Source organism: Phacochoerus africanus, chromosome 4 (assembly GCF_016906955.1).
Source record: "Phacochoerus africanus isolate WHEZ1 chromosome 4, ROS_Pafr_v1, whole genome shotgun sequence".
Classification (NCBI taxonomy): Eukaryota; Metazoa; Chordata; class Mammalia; order Artiodactyla; family Suidae; genus Phacochoerus; species Phacochoerus africanus.
Window position 1 is genome coordinate 40,615,851 of NC_062547.1, and position 17,868 is coordinate 40,633,718.

General features: G+C 39.8%; 1 protein-coding gene and 1 non-coding gene across 2 annotated transcripts in view; one reads left to right on the plus strand and one right to left on the minus strand.

The window, feature by feature from the left end:
* HTATIP2 (HIV-1 Tat interactive protein 2) overlaps positions 1-17,868 on the minus strand; it is a 153,688-nt gene that overhangs the window by 95,073 nt on the left and 40,747 nt on the right. The gene's annotated exons all lie outside the window — the stretch shown is intronic.
* Positions 14,502-14,608, plus strand: LOC125126645 (U6 spliceosomal RNA). Its single transcript, XR_007134740.1, has one exon. It is a non-coding gene; the product is annotated as a U6 spliceosomal RNA (small nuclear RNA).

Here is a 17,868-nt window from a genome sequence, read left to right on the forward strand (position 1 = left end):
AGAGCTTCTAAAGTCAGTAGAGTTGGAGGTTAGGAGGAGGTTGCCCCACCGAGCACATTAGCTTTCTTTCTCTTAACAAAAATAAACACATTTGTCTACATATAATTCAAGCTGGTAACCCCCACCCCCTCCCCGACCGCCCCCAGGATCAGGGCAAAGCTCCCAGAGGCAAAGTACTGAGGGAAACTGTTTAAAAGAAATCTCACCCCAATTCTAACCCACTGCAGAGACTCCGTTGTTGCTCTGAAACATCTTTCCTTTCAGCTTCATAAAGGACTGCTTATCAGTAATTCATACATTCATTCAGCAACTATTTATTGAACATCTACCCTGTGCCTAGCCCTATGCCAGGTGTGGGGATACAGCAATGAGTCTGGAAGAGATCCCCAGGGCCAAGAATTCATTCTCTGGGTAGGATAATGAGACTACATACAAAGTACTCGAAGATGTAGTTAAAAATAAAAATCCACGGTGCCACTCAAAAGGTGCAGATAAAATACTGCAGGGGGGGGGGGGGGGGTCTGGAAGAAAGAGAGAGTAGTTCCATTTTGAAGAATAGGGAGGAGAAGGGATAAGATCAGGATAATCCTCCTGGATTGTGCCTTAAAAGGTAAAGCTGGATTGGTCCTTGCAGAGGTTGGTTGGGGGGAGGAAACGAGCTTCCAGGTGGAGAAACAGTCCAAGCTCCAAAGTGTGGGACCAAGCAGCATGTGTCTATCCAATCTTCAAACAGGAATGAACACTGAGAGACAGGGACCTTCCTCACTCATGGCCTCAGCAGTGAGCAACATTTTCTGGAATCATCCTTTTGCTCTTGGTAAGATCCTGAAAATGCTTATCTCTTTTCAAAGTACACAGAGCTCCATCCATTATCTGGGAAGTCAAAGTAGCATAAGACTTGGTCCTTGCCCTCTCAGGGTTCAGAGTCCTGCTTCTTTGTCCTCCTCTCTCCCAACACATAGTGTTAACCTCCTTTTTACCATATTAAAATTTTCTATGGGGAGTTTCCGCTGTGGTGCAGTGGAAACGAATCTGACTAGTACCCACGAGGATGCAGATTGATCCCTGGCCTCTATGGGTCAGGGATCCGGCATTGCTGTGAGCTATGGTGTAGGTTGCAGAGGCAGCTCGGATCCCGTGTTGCTGTGGCTGTGGTGTAAGCCAGCAGCTGTAGCTCTGATTTGATCCCTAGCCTGGGAATTTCCATTTGGCATGGGTGTGGCCCTACAAAGCAAAATAAAATAATCCATAGATATTATCATACATGATATAACCTATCTACATATATAATTTCAAAAATGCAATGCAATGCTCTATCCCAAATATAAGGGAGGAACAAAAGGAAGATAAATTTAAAATAAAAGAGCACATATTTCAATACGTAAATGCTTGAGGAAGCCTAATGCAGTTATGAGAGGTTAGAAGTTTTCATCTACCCAGAGAATTATTGTAAATGCCATAGCTATAAAGGGAGACCAACAGAGCTATATTTTGGTTGAATCTCTGATTGGAGATTCAAGTACCCCAAGCCGTGTGGCCATCAGTGGATACAATTTTCTGAAATGGTGAAACACTCCAGTCAAAGGCCAAGCTAAACAAAGTGTAACTGTCCTTCTTCCTTTTTTAACAGTGGTTGTTATATCCCTGGAAAATTCTCCATATGTCAAACTGTGTAAAGATTACTTGGTGTCTACACGTAAAACAGAGTTAGGTTTGCACCTTGGATAATGAAAAACAAGTTTTTAACCTTGAATGTCTTGTGGTAGATCACACAATTTTAACAGCTGTGGATTAACTACTCATGGCCTGGGACTGTGCCGTGATCCCCCCACAGGAAATGACAAAGGTCCTCGCCAATCAATATGATCACCCGTTACCATACATATAAATTTCCAAAACGCCTCCTAGAGGCAGGGCCACCCCAATGAGAACCACTGGTTTAGAGTTTAGTGGAGGAGGGAAGGTTCACAGCCCAGAGGACAATCACACCATAACTAATCCTCCATTAAATGTCAAGTTAGTCATTCAAAATAGATACCAAGTACTATTCAGAAAAGCGCAAGAAAATTGGGCGTTCCTGTCATCAGGAAATTCTTCATGACTAAGTATGGTTTAAGAAAAAACATAGACTGGAGTTCCCACTGTGGTACAATGTTTTAAGAATCCGACTGCAGCAGCTTGGGTGGCTGCAGAGGTACGAGTTTGATCCCCTGCCTGGTGCAATGGGTTAAGGATCCAGCATTGCTGCAGCTGTGGCATGGGTTGCAGCTGTGGTTCGGATTTGACCCCTGCCCTGGGAACTTCTATATGCCATGGGGGTGGCCATAAAAAAATATAAATAGGCAAACATTCTTCAGAAGAAGAAAGGCATAGACTTTGAATCAGACTCTGAGGCCAGAATTCCGACTTTGACATTTACTCCTGGCATGAATTTGGGTAAGTACTTTAACTGCTCCAAGTCTCCTTTTGCCTGCCTGTGGCATGGGAGCAGTGATACCAACTTTGAAAGGTAAGTAGAGAGGATTAAATGAGACTGTATATGTAAAGTAACTGGTAGAATACCTGGTTCACAGCAGATGCTCAACAAACAGTAGCTATTATTGGTATAAAGGAAGAGTGACTTCAGCTGGACTTTGAAGAATATGGGAGTCGGGGAGGGAAGGTAGGCATGGCAGAAGTAAAGGCCTGGAGGCGGGAATATCCACGGGGGGGGCTTTGCAGTAAATAGGTCGGTGAGGCTTACAAAGAGGGTGGGAGTGGGAGGCGGGTGTAATGGGGGCACATTTAAAACGGTGCAGCCTTGAATGTGTGGCTAGGGAGGGTGGTGTTTATTCTTGTTGGTTAGGGGAGACAAGAAATGTGGAGCGGTTCTAGACACAACCTAGGTTAGAACCACCTGCAGATCAGCCCAGTAAGATCTAGAGCCCCTGCCACTCAAAATAGCTGCAATCTGCAGCACATGCTTCTCATACCACTCTGCACCTCAGCTGAGATAAACTGAGGTGGTCTTGGACTGGAGAGCAGCCTGGCCAGGAACCTGTCCCTTATGCTTTAAAAAGCCTGTTGGCAAAATTGAGCTGGGCCAATCCAGGTTCTTCTTTGGGAAACAAGAACAAGACAGTAGCTGTTAGAACCAAGCAGAAAGGTCTAGAGGCAGACCTGGGGCTGGGCTGGGGTGGGGTCTGCTTGAGACTACAGGCACACTGAAGCTAGGAGGTGGCCGGGTGATAGTGAGGAGACTGGACAGACAGAAGGAAAGTCATTACAAGAAACTGCATGGCCCATAAGTGAGATACTGAGAGAGCAGCTACCTGAAGAACTGGAGGTATTCTGGTCCCAGATTCAGTTTCTGTGCATTCTTACAAAAACTCCCCCCTCCCCTTTTTTTTAAAGTTAGTTGAGTGGGATTATGACTTCTAATTGCCCAAACTTCTCTATACACAGTGCTGTTTATCTCTTCTGGGGGTTCTCGGATAAAGTGATTTCAATCCTTCAAAAAGTCTTCTGAATATCAACATCTCAGTTTTGGATTCAGCCTAGTAGTGGAGGTAACATGCCATGTTACATCTATGATACATGAATAAAGATGAAGAACAGATCCCAGTGGAAGAATGTAATAAGCCTTCTGTTAATATCCCCTCCCTAAACAAAATTTCTACTAAAATTATCAAAGAAAATCAACTGTTATAGGAGAAAAAAAAATCCATTTACCACCAGAAGCTAAGAAATGATGCTCCTTATACACCAGCAATTTTCAGAAACTTTTGTAATCTTAACACAAACAGTACCATATTTCTGGAGGGAACACCAACATGCTGTGAGTTGTAAATGGAAGGAACCCCAGTGGGAACTCCACCAGTAACCCCCCACTTACAGCATTTCTTGGGGGAAATCAATGAGGGAAATCAAATGTCAAGTTTCCTAACACCTCTAGAAGGGCAGAATGCTGTAACATAAAAGGAATGGGGAGTTCCCGTCATGGCGCAGTGGTTAACGAATCTGACTAGGAACCATGAGGTTGCAGGTTCGGTCCCTGCCCTTGCTCAGTGGGTTAACGATCCGGCGTTGCCGTGAGCTGTGGTGTAGGTTGCAGACGCGGCTCGGATCCTGCATTGCTGTGGCTCTTCCGTAGGCGGGTGGCTACAGCTCCGATTCGATCCCTAGCCTGGGAACCTCCATATGCCGCGACAGCTGCCCAAAGAAATAGCAAAAAAAGACAAAAAAAAAAAAAGGAATGGGACTCCTGTTGCAATAGACCATGCCTGACATGGACGAGTATTTGGTAAAAACACACAAAATACCTGCCAAAGGTAGAATTTAGCAAAAGTGGTCTTGTAAATTAGAGAAAAGAATGGGTGAGTTAATCCAGACAACTATACTCAAAGAAGAAACATATTACAGGAGCTCCCATCATGGCTCAGCGGTAACCAATCCAACTAGGATCCATGAGGACGTGGGTTCGATCCCTGGTTTCGCTCAGTGGATTAAGGATCCCATACTGCAGTGAGCTCTGGTATAGGTTGCAGACACGGCTCAGATCTTGTGTTGCTGTGGCTGTGCTGGATCCTTAACCCACTGAGCAAGGCCAGGGATCAAACCTGCATCCTCATGGTTCCTAGTCGGATTTGTTTCCACTGAGCCACGAAGGGAACTCCACCATATAAGTTTTTGGCATCCAATAATTAAGATAATTATGCTTTTGTCTTATTTAACTTTTTACTGTATTTTAATTATATATTTTCTTATAGTAAACTGTTCTTGCTTTCTGGTTATACATATTTCTTGCTCAGAAGGTATTACGGAGTTCAATGTACTAGTATTTTAGTTTGGACTGTTCCACCCATGTTCAGAAGTGAGATTATCTACAGTGGCATGTCTGTATATATTAGAATATCTGCAGAACATCAAATACATTTGGAAAACATTTGAGTAAATGCATTTAACATTTCTTAACAGAAATCCTCAGAGCCTTTAATATGCAAACATGCATTGTGAAGCTCCAAGGGAAAGATATAACATGAGAATTTCCCACATCTTTCTGACCACAGAACACATGTTCCAAGTCACACCTATTAATAGGACAGGATTCTATAATGTAGCAGTGTATTCCATGGAATACCATGGGAAACTCTTGCTATATTTTTCTTGTCGGGGTAATTAGGATGTTACTATTTTGTTTACTTCATAAAATAAATTAGGTATCTCTTCATCTTTTCCTGTGCTTTCAAACATATGTATTTCTTATTCTCTCCCTCTTTCTCTGTGTGTGTCTTAATATGATTTTTCACAGATTTGTGTTTTTTAACTTAAAAAAATTTCATAGTTGATTTACAATGTGTGTTAATTTTTTTTTTCTTTTTTTGGTCTTTTTGCCTTTTCTAGGGCTGCTCCCGCAGCAGATGGAGGTTCCCAGGCTAGGGGTCTAATCAGAGCTGTAGCTGCCAGCCTACACCACAGCCACAGCAACTCGGGATCTGAGCTGCATCTGCAATCTACACCACAACTCACAGCAACGCCGGATCCTTAACCCAATGAGCAAGGCCAGGGACCCAACCTGCAACCTCATGATTCCTAGTCGGATTCGTTAACCACCGCGCCACAACGGGAACTCCAATGTGTGTTAATTTCTGCAAAACAAAATGATTCAGCATCACTGTATAGCAAAGTGATTCAGTCATACACATTTATATTCTTTTTCATATTCTTTTCCATTACAGTTTATTATAGGATATTGAATATAATTCCCTGTGTTACACATTAGGACTTTGTTATTTATCCACCCTGTATATGATAGTTTGCATCTGTTAATCCCAAATCCTAATCCTTCCTTTCTTTATCCTCCTTGGCAACCACAAGACTGTTCTCTATATCTGTGAGTCTGCTTCTGTTTTGTAGATAGAGTCATTTTCCACAGGTTTATTTCTTTAACTGGTTTGATCAAAGAATTAATGCTTGACAACTATAAATTCAGTCTAAATTGGTGATTTCTGTTTTTATCTGCATCAGCATCAGTATCCTGTTAGGAAAATTGAAACTACACTAGTCATGTGAACAGAAAGAAGTTAAGATGAAAAGTTGGTTAAATAAATATTAGAAGACTTAGGATTAGGAAGACGTGGTATATATACACAATGAAGTACTATTTAGCCATAAAAAAGAATGAAATAATGCCATTTGCAGCAGCATGGATGGAACTAGAGGCTCTCATACTGAGTGAAGTAAGTCAGAAAGAGAAAGACAAATACCATATATCACATATCTGGAATCTAATATACAGCACAAATGACCCTTTCCACAGAAAAGAAAATCATGGACTTGGAGAATAGACTTGTGGTTGCCAAGGGGGAGGGGGAGGGAGTGCTTGGAGTTAATAGATGCAGACTGTTGTCTTTGGAATGGATTAGCAATGAGATCCTGCTGTGTAGCATTGGGAACTATGCCTGGTCACTTATGATGGAGCATAATAATGTGAGAAAAAAGAACATATACATAAACATATAACTGGGTCACCCTGCTGTATAGTAGAAAATTGACAGAACACTAAACCAGCTATAATGGGGGAAAAAAATCATTATATAAAAATCAATAAATCAATAAATATTAGAAGACGTAAAGGGCAGAAGTGTCTCTGAGATGGCACACAACTTGACAACATAGAGAGCTGCTGTCTTCCTTGGGAGATAAAGGCAGAGTGTGGGGCTTAAGAACTTGGAATTTGAGAGAGAGCGCCTGGAAAGTTGGGAGACAGCCTCTGAAGAGGAGGTGCTCTCTGGGGCAGCTGGTACCTTTGAGGGGCCATAATGAGGCTGGCTCAGAGAGTGTGGAAAGAAGCAGGAAGCTGGACCCTGTGTCACCACAATGGTAAAGAACCACTGTGAGGACACACAGCAACAGGAGAAGCACATCCCTGCCTCCTCCTCCAGGTGTCCAGTTCCTCTCTAATTCCTCTACTAAGCATCAAGCTATCCAAAGAGAAATGTGGTTTGCAGAATTCCTGTCCCAGCTTCACAAAGCAGAGTAGAAAAGATGTGCTCAGAGCTGAGAGATGACAGCTTCATGGCCAACACACCTTCTTTTGGTCTGTTGGGTTGTCTTTCCTTTACTCTACATTTTTTGCATAATTTTTTATCAAGATATAATTCACATGCCACAAAATGTACCCTCAAAGCATACGATTTAGTGGGTTTTAGTATATTCACAATATTGTGAAAGTATCACTACTACCCAATTCCAGGATGTTTTTATCACTCCAAAAAGAGATTTCATATCTGTGAGTAGTCACTCCCTACTGTCCCCAGCCTTTGGTAATTACTAATCTACCATCTGTTTCTATAGATTTGCCTACACTGGACATTTCATATAAATGGAATCATACAATGTTTGGTCTTTTATGTCTGGCTTCATTCACTTAGCATAATGTCTTCAAGGTTCCTCATGTTGTTGTACATAGAAATGCTTCATTCATTCTATGGCTGAATAATAGTTCATTATATGAATACACCACATTTTATTTTTTTTATGGCCACACTTACATCATGTGTAAGTTTCCTGGCCAGGGATTGAACCCAAGCCATAGCTGTGACCTACACCACGCTGGATCATTTAACCTACTGCACTGGGCCAAGGCTCAAACTCACACCTCCACAGCAACCTGAGCTGCTGAGTTGGATTCTTATCGCTGCATCACCTCTCACCATATTTTATTTATCCATTCATCAATTGATTGACATTTCAGGTATTACCATTTTTTTGGTATTAGGAATATTGTTGCTATGAATATTTATATACAACTTTTTATGTAAACATGCGTCCAATTCTCTCTCATCTATTCTTAAACATAATGTTGCATTTCATTTTTAATTATATTTAAAAGCTAACACCTTCAGATTTTCCACATTCAATAGGTTTTGATATTCAATGTTCTCATTACTGCCACCTTCTAAATAGTCATTAGTTGGAAGTTTTTGTTTTCTTATTTTACCCACTGGTTATGCAGAAGAGTATTTTAAATTGTACATTTAAACTTCTGTTTAAATTGTAGAGCATTTAACGCCATTTGGAACGTGCCAAGCGTTTGTTTGTGGCCTAGTATATTTTCAGTGTTTTATATGATACATGGATGCTTAAAAGTTTTGCAAGTTTTAAGTATGTTTTAAAAATACACATTTTTCCACTTGCTTTCTACAAGTTGTCCTATTTGTATACCTGATATCAGAAAGTGATACCAATATCTTAAAAAATAATTTTGTCCCACTCAATTTCTCCTTATAAACAATTTTGGCTACATGTTTTTGATATTCTGTTAACCCATGAAAGTTCTATTAATTTTTCCTGGTGAATTTTCCTTGTGATAATCATTATAAATTACCCTACTTATTTCATAAATGATTCTTTTTTTTTTATCTTGAAGATACTCTAGAAAAGAGTTACTGTGCTCTTACAAATTATTTTTTCTTCCTAGATTACTTTTGTAAGTGTTTTCAATGTTAATGCCAAACTGTTTACTCAGTGTGGATTCTAAGTTAAATTTTATCCCAAATTATTGCATCTAATGTTCTAGTTAGGGTATCTAAAGCATATGTATTAATTAGTTTTTGGGGAAATATAGTGAGTGGCAATGTTTTGAATGCCTGCCTAATTAAAACCAAAATATAGAGCAAGAACATTTTCTACATGCTAAGATCTGCCTAAAAACCCTACTTACATTAAATTTCTTAATCCTAACAAAAAGATGGTGATCTGATATCCTTATCCACCTTACCTTGCCATCATCTCTCTTTGACAAGTTCTCCTTCTGTCTATCCTTACTGGGAAGTCTGGTTCATATAGTGTGACATCCCACCCTGGCCACGACTGATGGGAATAGGGCTGGACATCTGACCCGGGCAGCGATCCATAGATTAGGCTGAACCACCTTTATATTAGGACCAAGAGACACAGACATTAGAGAGTTGTGGGCACTCATGTGAAAAGATTATGTGGAATCTGTGCAGATAGATAGCCATTTCCAATAAAATGAATAGCCTGTGGGAGGTTGAACCAAATGTCCAGAGAGAAGCAGTGTCAGAGGTCATGTGGCTCCTGAAGGAACAGGAGCTGGAAAAACAACTGTCTGTTCAATTTCCAGTTCCTGTGAGGCTGAGCTATACTTCCTATATTTCGTTACTGAGAGATTTCCTTGACTCCTTTTGATAACCCACACTTCATGTTCAATGGTTTTGGTCGTCTTCTGTTTCTTGGCTGAGCTCTTATTAAAATAGGGCCCAGATTAAATGCATATTTATCTAGGTGAGATACTATGACATATATTTTCCAAGGTCTCCCATACCATACACTCTTCTGGAACCTTGCTATTTCTCAGTTAACAGGTTGAATCTATGTCTTCTCCCATGAAGCCTGGGTGGGTCTTGGTGACTGCTCTGACCAATACAATATGGTGGGAATATGCTATGTGACTTCCCAGGTTGGGTCATAAAAGTGTCTTGTTCTCTTGTCGTGCTTGCTCTTGGAACCCAATACAATGTCATAAAGAAGCCTAAGTAGTTAGTAGAAAGTTCCATGTAGAGGACAAATGAAAACCCCAGCCCCTAGCCCCAGCTGTGCTCTCAACTGACAAACCACCATCAACTTGCCAACCAAGTGACTGAGCCATTTTGAAGATGGGTTTCCAGTCCCCGGTGAAATTGCTCAGCTGATGTCACATCAAGCATGGATAGAGCCATCACACCTGCCCTAATCGCAGATTCTTGAGCAAATTAAATGATCACTGTTGTTTTAAACCACAAAGTGTGGGGCTTTTTCTCTCCTTAGGCATAGACAAGTCACATATTCACCACATTAAATCATAATGACTCATTAATATGTGGATATTCCTTAGCAGGGACCTACAAAAACTGGATAAGGAGAAGGAAGTTTTAAGATGGGAATACAGGGAACAATGGGAAAAAGAACCACGTTATAGTCACCCACAGTGAGTACAGTTTGGCACCTAGAGAGCAGGTTACCAAAGAAATGACTGGAGAACGACTGAAGAGAGGAAGACTTTGGTTGACTTCTCTACATTCATAGTATAAATTCCACAAGTGGCTTGGAGGAGATGGTAGGGAAAGTACGAGACACTGACATGAACTGTAAACTCCTTAGGAATCTATCACTGCCTTTCTCATTCATTATTGTCCCAGGGGCTGGCACAGGTCCAGCTACATAGAAGGTGCTCAATAAACTTTTTAAAATTAATCAATGGAAATTTCATGGTACCCTAATCATACTGGTTGCTAACAGAAGACTTTGTCAAATTCAAAACATTTAGTATGAGAAGAAAGGGGAATTTCCCACAAACCAATTATAGAATGTATAGCAAGTTCTCATGAGAACAGAAAAATTATCCATTCTTTTCCTCCACCTGGAGCCATGTGGATCTCTCTCCTTGACTTTGTCCATGTCTTATCTACTCTTGCTCTTTATAGATTAGTTTCCTCTGCTAAGCTTTTAGTTTCTATTCTCCCAAAATTCTACCTGTGTGAGGCTTTAGGTAGCCATGATGACTACTCTACATGCATACAGCTCCAATGACCAACACTGCCAACTGACTCAACCTCTGACTAAATTTCAACTTCCAGGAGAAAGACTTGAACTGGCTGAGCTTGCTTCAGGTGTCCACATCGGTCTAAAAGGCTGTAGTCAAGCTGGAATTGTATGATTCTTTGGGCTCCCTCTTTTAGGCTATAAGTAAGATAGGTTTTCTAAGATGGATCATTGTTTGGGGAGGAAATGGTGATAAGCACAGAGCTGAGGGAACTTTCCACCCTTTGAAGTTTTGGGATATAGTCCAAGATCCTACAAAAATGTCTTTAGGATATAAAATGCCCCTCTAACCATACAAAGAGCATCAGCAAGATGCTCCAAAAACCCATTTATTTTTTTTTAAGCCACCATTTCAAATGCATGTCAGCCTCGAAAGATGGAGATCAAGCTGTAAGGTTAACCACTTAGTCATGACACATTGTGTATAAGATACCTTGTGCTTCTAATAATTAACATCCCCTCTTCACTTCCCATGGGCACTCTTAGACTATTAGGGTCCACAGTCAGCCAGCGTCCGAAATCAGAGTCCCTGTCTGATGGAGAAGTGCAAATAGTAATCACCTTTCTTTTCTTTTCTTTTTTAATTAAAGTATAATCGACCTATAACGCTATGTCAGTTCCATGTACACAAGAAAGAGATTCCCAGGCTAGGGGTCGAATGGGAGCTGCAGCTGCCGGCCTACACCACATCACAGCAACACAGGATCCAAGATATGTCTCTGACCTACACCACAGCTCATGGCAACGCCAGATCCTTAACCTACTGAGCAAGACCAGAGATCAAACCCACGACCTCACGGTTCCTAGTCAGATTTGTTTCCGCTGCGCCACAATGGGAACTCCTGGTATTTCTATACATAACAAAACAATCACTATAATAAGTCTAGTTACTATCTGTTACCATACAAAATTATTATACTACTCTTGTTTATATTCCCCATACTATGCATTTCATCCTGTGATTTATTTTGTAACTGGAAGTTTGTACCTCTTAATCTCCCTCATCTATTTCACTCATCCCCTTACCCTCTCCCCTCCGCCAACCAGCTGTTTGTTCTCTTTATCTATGAGTCAGCTGTGTTACATTTGTTCATTTGTTCTGTTTTTCAGATTCCACATATAAGTAAAACGTTATCGTTTCGTCTTTCTCTGACTTTTTCACTTAATATAATAACCTCTAGATCCACCTATGTTGTTGCGAATGATCAAATTTCTTCTTCTTCTTCTTCTTTTTTTTTTTTTTTTTTGCAATCCCTTTTCTGAATTTTCTAGGACTCCAGCCTTCTAGCAACATGCATAGAAGCAAATAGGAAGCAATGTGTTCATTTGGATTAGTCAGCTGTGCTGAGGCAAGGAAAAAAAAACCAGTACATTTCCGCCCAGAGTCCACCTGGGGTTGATGGTCTGGAACAGTCTTCACACTCTTCAAGGGTCCCCTTGTGGCCTGAGGGGAGCAAAGCTACCTTCCAAACCCCATCTTAGTCTTGAGGAAGTGCTCACAAAAGAAGACAATATGTTAATTGTTTTTTCTTTTTTACCATTTGGGCCACATGCAAAAGTTGAACAAATACCAAGTTACAAAGTTAGACCTAGAAATAAAATAACCTAAACATAGTATAGGTTATTTGCAAGCACAATATGCTTGTACATATTGTTATAACAACAGCTGATCAAAATCCAAATTGAACAGTTAAGAACAAAAAACACTTGCATTTCTTTCATTCTGGTATTCTGCACTGTGTTCTAATTAGAGTGAGAACAGAACCCTCAAAAGCCATAATGTGAACTAAATTTTTAAAGTGATTTATTATTGAAAGCCCCTAAAGCTAAGCTTATATATTAGTTTCCAAAATGTCTATAATCTATTGCCTTGTTCCTAAAAAATTTAGTCTGGGATAGAGTTTGGTCCCAGAAAAAAAGAAAGAAAAGAAAAGAAAAGAAAGAGGAAAAAAAGAAATTCCAGTTCCTGCTTCAAAATACTTTTAAAATTCTTTTTTAAATCTTTAAGGGTCCAGGCTGTTGGTTAACTTGAGAGAGTGCCGAGGTTGATTGACAGTATCTGTCAGAGGCAATGAACTCCACTTCAACGTTGCCTTTATGCTGGTGTGTCAAGTTGTTCAACTGTGACCCTTCCATCTGTTCCAGCTAATCTGAAAGTCATTTAGACCCGCTTCCCCATTCATTTGAAACACAACACATTCTCCTGTTAACACACATATGCAAAGTTGTCCGCTGTCAGCAACCTATGGGTTTTTTTTTGAAAAGTCTCACTTACAACATCTGTATAAACATTTACACAACAGAAAATCCGTTTATTGACTATTACTGCCTCTTGAACTTAATTTTTTCAGACATTTCTAAGTATAGGGTCATTCTGAATAGACATTTAGTAGTTTACCTCCCCTAACTATTTTTCAACAGGGATGGGCAATTGACTTTGGCATTTCAAAAAAAAATCTTTCTGTGTTTTGCATTAAGACTTCTTGAGAATTCATTATCTTATTTTCAAGGATTCATTTACCATTAAAGATCTTTGTTTTTTAAGCAAGTTTTGGAGGAAGCAGTCAAGTTCATCAGATCAAGTTCATCTACATCAGAATCCCTAGGGTAGGGCTCTGGCAATCTGCACATAGAAAGTCCTCCAAATGATTTTGAGAATCAACCATGTTCAGAAAACAACCAGTCTGATTTACCTATACTTTCCTAGGATGCCTGGTAATGCATGATTCTACTTTCTTATTTGTGTAACTCATATGATACTATTAAATAAACTACTTAGCTAAAGGTACACAATAAGGTATAGAAAAATAAACAAGGAAAACAGGAAAGCTTACTTGAGTGATTTACACAGACATTTCCTTGCATTATGTGTAAACTGAAACTGCATATGTATGTAATACAATGGGAATACTCATATTATGCTAAATGAATTAAGATCTGCCTTGGTTCAGGACTTCAAAAAAAAAAATCTTGCTTTATTGTAACCTGGTTCCTTCCCTGCACTCTGTCTAGATCTACACTGTATTTCACAGGTCTGGCCTCAACCCTGACATTGAATCTCTCTGTGACCTTGAATGAGTTACTTCTGAGACTTTGTAAAAGGGAATTAGAGACAATGACATCTAAGTCCCTTCTAGCACTGAAAGTATCTGGGCACCCAAAACAAGTTCTAGACATCCTTTTCTCCTGATAAAATCATCTCCTGCCTAGAATGTTACCTCTAACCAGACACAGCTAGGGGACCACAAAGGCACAACTTTATCAGGGTATTTTAGGAAAGTATATCTGAGGTTTAGGAACTTAAGGGACTACCCTTTGTGAAATGTTCCAAAAATTTAAATTTACAGCCCTAGCTCCAAAAGGTTGTTTTACTGATCTAATAACAAAATATGCCAATCTGATCTTTCAGGCAGTATTTCCCACCTTCAAAGATTCTTTTCAATACGTTTGTTGCATTTGTCCTTCCATATCTCCATCTCCTCTTCATTTTTGTCTTCAACCCTCTTGGTATGGTTGAAAGGACATAAAAAACTTCTGATGAATTATGTGAACTTGGACAAATCATTTAATCTTCTCAAGCTTCTTTTGTGTTCTTCATCTATAAGATAGGAATAATATCTGCTTGTGTATGAAAGAAAACAAACCTTAAATACAAAAGAGGATAAGTGAGAGACGAGCACTGTCTGAACTAAATTGTACAGATGTCATTATTATTGTCTTTATTATAGGTATTACTACTGCTGCTGTTGCTCAGAAGTTAGTCCTTCTCTGTGTCACTATTGTGAATAAAGGACCTTTTAATAAATTACTGTCTGGGGATAACTATGGAGAAAAAAGGAATTGAACTGCAAACATCTGTAGCAAAAGCTTTTAAACTTTTGGCACAATAATTTTACTTCTAAGGGTGTATCAAATTAGTGTTCACTTTGGCAGCATATATACTAAAATTGGAACCATATGAAGAAGATTGGCATGGCCCCTGCGCAAGGATGACATGCAAATTTGTGAAGCACTACATATTTTTATTTATATATACATCTTAAGTTGACTATTAAACAAATATTCCATTTGGGGGACAAAACTATACATTAAGGAATAGTCATCTGTGTTGCTATATTTACCAAAAAAAACCTCTTTTGTTTCATTTTTCAAAATATAAATCATATCATGTAGTATGGTGATTAGTACTTCAATTTCTTTATCAAATAAAAATCTAGAGGGATATATATACTAAAAAAAAGAAGGTAACAAATGATGTATCCTGTTTTTGCATTAAGATGTTCATCAAAACACTGTTAATAGTAGCCCATATTAAAATCAATCCAAAGTCCAGGAGTAAATCATTATCTAGCCATCAGTGAAATACTATGCAGAAGTTCTCTGTGACACAGTGGGTTAAGAATCCAACTGCAGAGGTGCAGGTCGCTGGGGTGGAGTGAGTTCCATCCCCAGCCAGGCACAGAGGGTTAAGGATCTGGCATTGCTACAGCTGGGGCATAGGCCACAGCCATGGTCCAGATTCAATCCCTGGCTCAGGAAATTCCAAACGCCTCAGGTGCTGGCATTAAAAAAAAAAATTGTGTTTTGGAAAAAAAAAAAATTTAATAATTAGAAAATGCTCAATCTACATAGTAAGGAGTAAAAATAAAGCAAAATGCAAACTTGCATTTAAGTACTATTGTTCTTTTATGGCAACATATTGTCTAAATAGAGGTTAAAGAAAAAAGTCATACTGAAATATTTACAGTGATTGTTCAACGTATATGGATATGTCAAGGGGTATGGATAATGTCTGCTTTCTATTTGTCTCTGAGTTTTGTAAATTTTCTTTTTAAAATGTACTGTTGATTTTTTTTAAATCACAGCATCCCCTCCTAAGTTTCAAATCACATACTCATTCATCCAACAAAAATATACTGAGTATCTCATACACATCTTTTCCCCCTGTTGGACATCATGGACATATGGACGTGTACAGCGTGGTCATGGGCTTTAAGGAGCTTACAGTCTAGAAGGAGAAATTGCTCCTTATACAAAGGTAGTAATGAGAAAAGGGTCCTTATCACAGTACAAATGAGTTGACATAGACGAGAGGAAGTGTCTCTGAGGATGCGAGAGATAAGCTGTTTATTAAATCCTGTAGGAACTCCTATTGAGGTAATAGATATGTTGATAGAAATATTTGAATATGATTAGAGTTTGCACAGACTATATCTTCTCATTAGAAAACAGAAAGTATTTTAGCTTAGCATTTATTTACTGGAATGCTCTTGTCAAATTAGGCCCCAGCCTGGAGAGACCCATATTTGTCCAAAAAAATAGATAAAATTAAGTTCATCAGCAATCCACTGTTAGAAGATAAAACACCCAAGAAAGAATGTGGAGTCTTCAAATTGCACAAGGTCACCAAAATCATATGAGGGTGCCTGGATTCACTCAGCTACTCTCACTTAACCCCTTCAATTCAGGAATACAACTCCAAATGCAAACATGCAGGTGCCAATGTGAAGAGGAAAAGAACACTTTCTATCAAGAGTCCAGAATTCTCTACCTAAGGGAGAACGTAAATAAATGTAGTCGGAATCTATGTCACTGGACCTCACAGTAGAAATACAGATAAAGTTGTCTACATGGCTACCCCATCTTCCACCTTCAACAACACCAACTTCTATTTGTGAGTACATTAGAACTGGACTATTCCATTTAGATGAGCACTTTATATCTAAAGATAAAGTTGTCTACATGGCTACCCCATCTTCCACCTTCAACAACACCAACTTCTATTTGTGAGTACATTAGAACTGGACTATTCATTCCATTTAGATGAGCACTTTATGTCTAAAGCATGATGGTCATGAATTTTGGTTGCTTACTGACGTTCATATAGGCTATGCACATCATATAGATGTGTGAATTGGAGATATAAGACACTGACATGCTAATGTGGTGGTACCACACTAAATTGGAGAGTATGCATACTTTTTTTTTTTTTTTTTAGGGCTGCACCCAAGGCACATGGAAATTCCGGGGCTAGAGGTCGAATTGGAGCTATAGCTGCCAGCCTATGCCACAAGCCACAGCAACACTGCATCCGAGCCGCATCTGCGACCTACACCACAGCTCACGGCAATGCCAGATCCTTAACCCACTGAACAAGGCCAGGGATCGAACCTGAACCCTCATGGATACTAGTCAGATTCATTTCTGCTGTGCTCCAATGGGAACTACCTATATACTATTTAAAATGTAAAAAGCACCATATTTCACATCTGAAAGCCAGTTTGTGCTCTGCAGAGAATGGCCCACAGAAAAGCTTATTTGTGGTTCCAGATAAAGGCTATTAGTTTCCCCACCAATTCTCATTTCCGCTCCTGGAAATGACGCCTCCTTAACGAGGAATCTAGAATAAAGAGAAGCTGGGAGGTAGCCCCCTGTGACCAAAGAGTCAAGCAAAGCATGATCCTTAGCTAGAGGAATGTAAATGGTGAGTGAAGTCACAATGAAACCAGCAAGGAACTGAATCGGCAGTTACTGGACTCGTTCTGGTACCCCAAGATCAGAAGAGAAACAGCTCCAAGCCAGCGGTTCTCACTGGAGACAATGGCCCAGGGGCCACTGGGCAATGTCTGGAGATACTGGGGTTGTCAAAACCTTGGGTGAGAGTGGGGGCGGGGGGGGAGGAGCATGTCACTGGCATTCAGTGGGCAAAGGTCAGGGATGCTGCTAAATACCCTACAATGCATAGGTACAGGTACAGTCCCCCCCGCCACAACAAAAAATGTCAATGGTGTGAAATGTCAAGTGAGGGGGCTATTTAAATTGAGTGGTTAGGAAAAAGATCTTTGGAAATGACATATATGGTGAAATCTGATGCAGAGGTGGTCTTCCCCAGGAAGATGTAAGGGCAGGGTGGGCTGATCAGGGGAAACAGCAAGGACAAATGGACCAAAGCAGGAATGAGCTTGGTGTAGCTTCTTTCTCCACAGCCTTACCCCACTTGTCATCTCTTTTTGATCATTGTCATCCTAACAGATGAGTTTGTGGTTTTGATTTTCATTTCTCTAATACTTAGTGATGTTGAGCACATTTTCATATACTTGTTGGCTATTTGCATTTCTTCCTGGGAGAAATGTCTATTCAGGTCCTTTGCCCATCTTTTAATTGAGTTGTTGGGGTTTTCTGCTATTGAGTTGTATGAGTTCTCCATATATTTTTTATGTTAACCTCTTATCAGCTATATGGTTTGCAAATATATTCTCCCATTCTCTACACAGCTTTTTCATG